Source organism: Lissotriton vulgaris, chromosome 1_1, assembly GCF_964263255.1.
Source record: "Lissotriton vulgaris chromosome 1_1, aLisVul1.2, whole genome shotgun sequence".
Taxonomy (NCBI): Eukaryota; Metazoa; Chordata; class Amphibia; order Caudata; family Salamandridae; genus Lissotriton; species Lissotriton vulgaris.
In genome coordinates, this window is record NC_141685.1 from 171,778,933 (window position 1) to 171,787,368 (window position 8,436).

Sequence of the window (8,436 nt, forward strand, 5' to 3'; positions counted from 1 at the left end):
CGAGGCAGGCAGGCAGATGGCTGGTGGCATTGTGCACGCGCTTTTTAGGGCTTGCGCTTGCGCAATGACCTAAAAAGCACGTGCACTCAAAGGAATCGCCAGTGGTGGTTAAACACTGGATAAGCCCCTATAGAGCTTCCAGCTGTGCGCATGCGCACAGCAGGCGAGCCCTAAAAAGGTCACAGAAGATTTGTATAAACTTGACACTTCCAACCAGTTATTTACTGGAACTAGAGCTAATATAACTCACTCTGAAAGAAAAGCCTTCAAAAACCTCAAGGATAACCCTACTATAGTCATACGAGAGGCCGACAAGGGCGGAAGTGTGGTAATTATGAATCGGGTAGACTATCTTAGTGAAATCAAACGTCAATTAGCAGATCGTCACAACTATAGGGAGATAAAGAGCAACCCGATACCACTTGTAGTTAATGCCATCAATGAAAGACTCTGTGAATGGAAAGATTCATGTCTACTTACGGAGGATGAATTTAAATTTCTACATGTTTCCCACCCTTCCTACCCTTGTATATACATCCTCCCTAAAATTCACATGGGGGGGAGAGGGGTTTCCACCTGGTAGACCCATTATCTCGGGGGTGGGCTCACCCACCGAAGGTCTTTCCCATTATGTGGACCTTAAGTTGCAGAAATATGTTCTAAGTCTTCCTTCCTATATTCGAGATAGCAAGGATGTCTTGATCAAACTCAATGATTTTGAGTGGTCGGATGACCTTAGTTTCGTGACACTGGATGTCACCAGTCTCTACACGTGTATTGACAGAGTGTATGGGAAGATAGCAGTCCAATCGTTTCTAGATAGAGAGGATGCCCAGCTCTATTCACAGAACGAAATGATTTTGCAGCTGATAGACCTCATTCTGCTGAATAACTTTTTTCTCTTCGATGACCGCTGGTACCAACAGACCAGTGGTACCGCGATGGGTTCCAGGTTTGCTCCTTCCTACGCCTGCCTCTTCATGGGGTGGTACGAGAGGGAGCATGCCTGGGCCCGATGTGCCTCCCTTTGGACCAATCATATTGTGTTCTGGGGAGGTACATAGATGATGTGATTTGTTTGTGGTCGGGAACTGCTGAGGAACTAACCAACTATCTTGTCTACCTTAATGATAATCCCTATAATGTGAAGTTCACCGTGTCACATAACATGAGCAGTATTAATTTTTTGGACATCACGTTCTATGTACAGAACGGTCGGGTCCACAGTAAACTCTATCGGAAGGAAACTTCCTGTAACTCCGTACTAAATGTGTCTAGTGCGCATGCTAGTTCGGTAATCAGAAACATTCCGTTTGGCGAACTCACAAGAGTGCGCAGAACTTGCAGTGAAGAAGATACATTCAAGGAAAATGTAAATGCCACCAAACTGAGATTCCTAAAACGAGGTTATGACCAACAGGTTATTGACAGAGCGGTACGTAGAATTGAGACTGTGGACAGGGAATCTACCCTTACAAATAAGAATGAAAGAGCTAAATTGGATAAAGGATCTAGCAGAGTGAGGTTTGTCACCCAGTATACATCTCATAGTGACAAAATCTTTAACATATTCAGGAAGAATTGGCACCTGTTAACTGGAATTGAGGGCCTAAAAAACCATATAGGTGAAAAACCTCTGATCACTTACAGGAGGGGCATCTCTTTACGTAAAGAATTGTGCCCGAGCTATGTGACTACACCCCCCAATGAAAGAAATTGGCTAGCTCCTAAACCCGCATGCTTCTTTAGATGTGGAACCTGCAATGTTTGTAAGATGGGTAAGAATAAGACCACCACCTTCTCATATAATAACGACCGCAAGTTCAGAGTTAACCATTTCTGTAACTGCAATACCCCTTACACAGTTTATGTCCCAGGATGTCCCTGTGGTCGTATATATGTGGGCAGCAGTATACGACCATTGAAACTAAGAATCCAAGAGCATCGCAGGGCAATCATCAACAGGGACATCAGGCACCCAATAATGGAACATTACAATTTGGAACATGTTAATGATAACACCTTTTGGTTGACCGGTCAACTCCACGGATCCGGGGGTCTAACTCGTTTCTTTATTGTTTCATTATGTACTCTTGTACTCCCCTTTTTTACTTTGCACCATTCAACATATTCTATTGCCGACCAAGATTGTCTTTACAATTTAGTAGTAACCAGTCCACAAGGTTGCTTGCCCTTTTCCACCTGTTCATTTTCCTTTTGATTCAGTTCTATTATGCCTTGGGTCAGTTTAAATTGTTTATGTAATCAGCCTGATACAACCCTCCAGTGGACCACTGACCAGTCCATCATGGCAGCCACTTCAGTGCGTCACTTTTGCCTTCTTTTCACCCTTCACAAAGGTTGTTTTTGCAATAACGATCTTATTTACTTGTTCGCCTTTACCTTAATTTTTTCGGGATTCTTCCCTGAATTTATGGCAAAACATTGCTCGGGTTTTATACCTGTTCACTTACATACTGTCTACACTACAACATTTGGGCATTCTTGACTAGTCCATCATGGCCGCCCCACTCGGATGTGCTGCTGTCCTTTTTCCAGCTCTTCACTCCATGCAGGGCTGGGTTACATGTCGCTACCTCTTGCAAACACGCAGGTGTTTGTAATTATGTACCATGTGACCGGCGCGCCGGTTTTTAAAAACCGGATCCGATCTGACAGACCCTGTTCGATCGAATCCGTCACGGGCCATTGCTACAAGACGAAGCTTGGAGGTAAGTGCCAACTTCAAAATGCTTTTGATCAACCTCTTTCTGCCAAGTCAGTTTCCTTTGGCACTTCCCGGTCGGCGGACTCTATGTGCCCGCTTTGAATGTCTTTTTAGCTTACTTTAAAAATCCCCCGTTTTTTCCTTTATTGTGAATGTGCACTTTGCACTTGTAATGACTTTTCCGTTGTGCGCTAATCTTTTAAGCCGGCAGCATTCGTATTTGGAATGCGTTCGCCTCTTAAAACACTTCCGATGTGTATTTGGTACATCGGAAGAATATTTTAATTTTCTGGTGTGTGCTGCCCCGGGGGAAGCAGGGTAGTATTTACTTTGCATATATACATGTTACGCTGGGCGACTTAATAATCTCACAGATGTTACCAATGGGCACTTGTAAGACACATGTTTTTGATATTAGATTGCTAGGGATTAATATTATAGTTTGTCTACTGTCAAAGGTAGACACGCGTTGTTTTCACCTTGATTGTTCATGGGTGTAATTTATATGTCTTTGATTCTTATTTTCTACTGCAGCACGTGTGGTAGCAGCTTACTAAGGACTGCACATACGTCGCCCTACGTACAGTCTACTCTAAATACTAATGTGAGTTATTTCTGATATTCTTTTTTATTGAGACCCTCCCCTGCTCCCCTCCCCCTTCACCACCCCCCCTCTTACTATCTTTTCCTTCCACCATCTTACCACTCACGTCAACCCCCCCCCCCTGTCACTGTATGTACAAAATAGGATCAGTACTAACTTAGTTGCTGATATTTCGGTTTTGGTCTATACTATCTGCAAGTCGCGATATTCACGACACTTCTCTAATTTTATTATCTTTTGAGATTCAATTGAGATACTACCCTTCATGCAACTGATGTTATCAACTTGACGGCCCGTGACGTTTGCTTACATCTCTATTCCTAATATTGGAATCTTTGTATTAGGTGAGAAGATTAGGAATTTCAGTACACCTATTCAGCTTATTTAAATTTTTCATATTTTATATATCTTGTCCTCTGTTATTTCAGCATCTCTACCACTTCATTGGCCAGCTTTCTTGTCAACTTCATTGTGTCACATCAAGACTAACCAGTATCTTTGGTGAGAAATATATTGTATATATTCTCGAACAATTGGGCCCAGTATATGGCGCGTGTTTGTGTGTTTTTTAGCATTGGTGATCATTTCCTATTTTGCGTAGTTCCATCTAAAGGGATTTTCATTTCCTACCTTTTTTCTATTCCAGTATCTTTCCCCGCCCCTTCTTGACCTCCGCTCGATTTGTACTCTTTTTATTGACTTATCTTTCTTTCAACCCTTGATATATGGTTGTATACTATTTCGCATAACAAATGAATTACTGTATTTACCATGTTGCACTACCTTTTTTGTATGGATATTTCAAATTTGGGTAACATGCTCTCCAGAAAATAGGATTGCTATTGTGATCTTTTTAGGTGTTGTGTCATCTCTTCTCTCGGAAGCTTGATCTGATGCTTTTAATTTTGTATGTCTCTTTGTTGTAATTGTTTAATTTGAGTATATGTCATTAATATATGTGTATCATTTCACGTTGTTTTCAGCCCTGACGAAGCTCCCACGGTTGGGGAGCGAAACGCGTTGGCTGTCCTGTGCACTTTGAAAATATGAAAAAATAAAAATAAAAATATATTTTTTGATACAACTTTGGTCCTGTTTGGTCCTGTTTGGTCCTGTTTTACTTTGTGCTTGGTGCTGCCTCCATTCTTCTCCAAAGTTTCTATCTGGAATTCCAGTGGGACTGAACCGCAGCAGGTCCTGGAGGTTGTCAGCACAACAAAACGGAACACTTTGAGGGACGCTGGAAAATAGAGGTGCTGGTTGTTTGATCCGCTGTGGAATATTTCTCTTTGGATAGCACAAATTTGTCTAAAGGACGGTACTCTCACAACAGACGCTGACCTCTCGTCGGAAGAATTGGGGCACTCAACACAGGGAAAGCAATGGGTCCAAACGGGCTACCAGTAGAGCTGTACAAAAAAGTGGCGGGTCTGATCACACCTCACTTACTTTACATGTACAATGACTGCCTGGAGGATGGCAGGCTGCCACGGGATCAGCGAATAGCCACAATTGTGGCAGTGCACAAACCGGGCAAACCTGCGCATTTGGCAGCCTCTTACCACCCAATATCGCTAATGAATGCGGAAGCCAAAATACTGGCCAAAGCGTTGGCACTCCGACTACAGCCACAACTCAAGGACTTGGTTCACCCGGACCAATCAGGGTTCATGCCGGGACGTAACACCTCCCTTAATCTACGGAGGGTGCATGCCGTTATAGCCCGTACACCAGAGATACAGAAAGATGCAGCCATCCTTTCCTCGGACGCCACTTTGGCCTTCAATTTAGTGGAATGGCCGTTCCTCTTTGCGGTACTTCGGAAGCTGGGACTTGGCCCGAAATTCTGTGCATTGATACAACTTTTATATACGGAACCCCTTCGCGCAAGTAGTAGCAAACGGAAGAATATCAAGAGAATTCAAACTAGGAAGGGGTACCAGGCAGGGATGTCCGCTGTTGCCGATGCTATTCGCCCTAGTGCTGGTACCGCTTGCTGCATGGATCAGGCAGGACGTCTCCATTCATGGAATGAGATGGGAGGAGGACTAGGAGGACCGTATCTCGCTATATGCGGATGACGTGCTCGTATATTTAACATCCCCGGCGAGATCCTTAGTGTTCCTACTAGACATTTTTACTGCATACGGGAAAGTATCCGGCTACACTATTAACTGGACGAAATCGCTACTCTATGTATTGCACGGGCCTACACCCAAAATCCCGGCGGGATGCGAACTGCAGATCGTGACCAGAGGTTTCAAGTACTTAGGAATATATATGTCACCCCATCAGAGTCCATATTCATGGAAGAAAATTTAATGAGGCTCCTGGAACGACTCCAAGCGGACGTAAAACACTGGAGATCCCTCCCGGTGACGCTCCTGGGTAGAGCTGCACTATTTAAAATGCTAGCCCTTCCGAGATTCCTACATGCCCTGTCCCCCCTAAGTATTTCAAATCCATTGAAGCGGAAGTAACAACCCTATTGTGGGATGGTAAATCCCCCCGGATAGCACAACACAAACTGGTCCGGAGTTGGTATGACAGTGGTATTGCTCTACCGAATGTTAAACTCTACTACTGGGCATCACAACTGGTGACAATAAATCAATGGTTGCACGTCCCACAGGACGAACCAGCATACAGGTTGAACCGGAGCCTCCTGACGGCAGACCGACTGATGAGGGCGCTTTACACCAACGGAAAACAGGAAGGACTTACAGGACCAAGGGCACACACGACTAAAATATGGCACGCCGCACAGAGGGCCTTGGGATGGGAAGGGAGTGTTGACACAAGCCACTCCCCTCTGGGACATGAGAAAACTGGGCATACTGGCGAACACAAAGGGATTCAAAGAATGGGACCTAATTGGTATCTCTAAAATAGGCGACCTATGGGCGAAAGGAGAGATAATATCATTTGAAAACTTACAAGCGAGGTATAAGATGGCAGACTCGGACTGATTCCGTTACATACAGATACGACACGCATTACAAAGTGCAATTCCCCCAGAGACCAAATTGGTGGAATCCTCCCCTCTGGAGGATAGGCTCCTCACGGACTACATGGAAATAAAGGCAACCTCTTACACATACAAGAAACTGATCAATAATCAACCAGACCCCCTGATAGCACTAAAGGGAAAATGGGAGACTGAATTGGGAGATATCGAGGAATCTGATTGGATGGACGCCCTAGCATCAGCCCGAGAGGCAGCGATCTCATCCCCACTTAAACTCATTCAACTGAAAATATTACACCGAACATATTATCCTCGCACCACGATATTTAAGCTGGGACACACACCAGATCACCTTTGCCTCAGAGGATGTGGAGGTATTGGAACATTTTACCATATAATATGGGAATGCTCTATCATAAACCGCTATTGGTCAAGAGTATTAGCGATAATTTCAGAGGTGGGAGGAGCAGAAGTTCCCTGTGATCCCAGGTGTTGCCTCCTCAATATCTGGCAGCCCACCGACTTAAACCTAGCCTTACAGAACTGGGCTACATTGGGGGCGACAATCGTGAAGCGAAACAGCAAAATACTGGGGCTCTGCAATAACACCTACACGTACACAATGGTGTCTGAGAGGGCAGTTTACACGCACAGGGGCTGTCCCAAGAAATGGACTAGAATATGGGGTAAATGGAACGAATTCCGTGGGAACATATGTGAACCTCCTTTACAGATCCCCTCCCCAGTGGTCAGTCCCTAACTACACATGTACACGAAAGGGCTCGGCATGCAATAGCACGGCATGACAGTTACACACGTACAGCTGATGTGTGATGATACCACTGGCTACCCTTTATTGTACCTGAAGTAGTTCCTAAATAATCATGACATGTACCTATGCACTGTACTCTGCTTATTGGGCTTTATGTCACCAATGCTAAAACCAATTGATTAGCTGTACGATTTTACTGCCTGTATGAAACTGTCTTGACACAATAAAGGTTTTTGAAAATGTAAAAAAAAAAAACACTTCCCACCCCACCCATGGTGGCGGCGTGTTCATACTAACGAGAGGTTGGTCGACACTGGGATTGGGATCAAAACTGGAAGAGATGGCGGGCTCTGATGGTGGAGGGGCACACCGCAGACGGACGGCCCTGGGAGAGGAAGGAGACAAGGGGACCCCATTTAAATTCGAAATTCTTATAATTATCCCTGAAAATATCAGCCATACGTTCTAGGCTAAGCAGTCTCCAAAGACGAGAGTGCCATAGGGATATAGCTGGAGCCTCCCTTCTCTTCCAGACGGCTGCCAAGGTGACCTTAGCTGCCCCACACGCACCACTCTTAAAGTATGGGACTCAATTCCGGGCGACGACAGGTGGACTTCTTTTCCATCCCCATTCACTCCAATCCATTTCAATCCAGCTTTCCCCCCGGCCCAACATGAGGGACCCTTTGATGCCTGGAGAAGGGGAGGCTGCTTAGCTCTAATACATTTGTTCCACAATTTTGATCCCCTTACTTTTGATCAATGTCAAAGGGACTTTGTATTGAAGAACACGGAAAGATATCAGTATATCCAATTAATGCACTGGGCCCTCACACCTCAGATACGGGAGGCTGCTACTCGACCTCTCACAAAATTTGAGGCCTTTCTCACCAAGACTGCTAACATGAAAGGGGTGATCTAATTTATCTATAGCTTCCTCCTTAAAACAGTGCTTTCCCCACGCCCATGGTATATGTCTATGTGGGAAGACTTAATTCACCATCGGAATGGACGCATCTATGGTCCGACATCGCACGCTTCAATCATTCCTCAGAACTCAGGGAATTGCCGTCTTATTTTACGTATACACCAATCATTGAGGAGAGCAGAGCTGAGCAGAGGAGTGGAGGGAAGTGCCTACATCTGCCGTCTGTAGGTGGACTGGCTCTGGATCCCGCTTCTGCTCCTGAACGATTGCCAGCATTCTCCATTGTACTCTTGACAGCGATGAATAGCAACGAACAAGCAATGAACAGTGAGTGGTGAGTGGCAAGAGGTGTGTGGCATGCGGCGAGTAGTTAAGGTTGATCGGTCCGTAAGTCGCTGAGCCTTTTCAGTCTGTAATAAGTCTGTAATACAAAATC

General features: G+C 44.9%; 1 long non-coding RNA gene across 1 annotated transcript; it reads left to right on the forward strand.

The window, feature by feature from the left end:
- Positions 1–3,259: 3,259 nt before the first annotated feature.
- Positions 3,260–3,801, forward strand: LOC147738036 (uncharacterized). Its single transcript, XR_015299414.1, has 3 exons — positions 3,260–3,332; positions 3,575–3,676; positions 3,761–3,801. It is a non-coding gene; the product is annotated as an uncharacterized LOC147738036 (long non-coding RNA).
- The last annotated feature ends 4,635 nt before the right edge of the window (positions 3,802–8,436 follow it).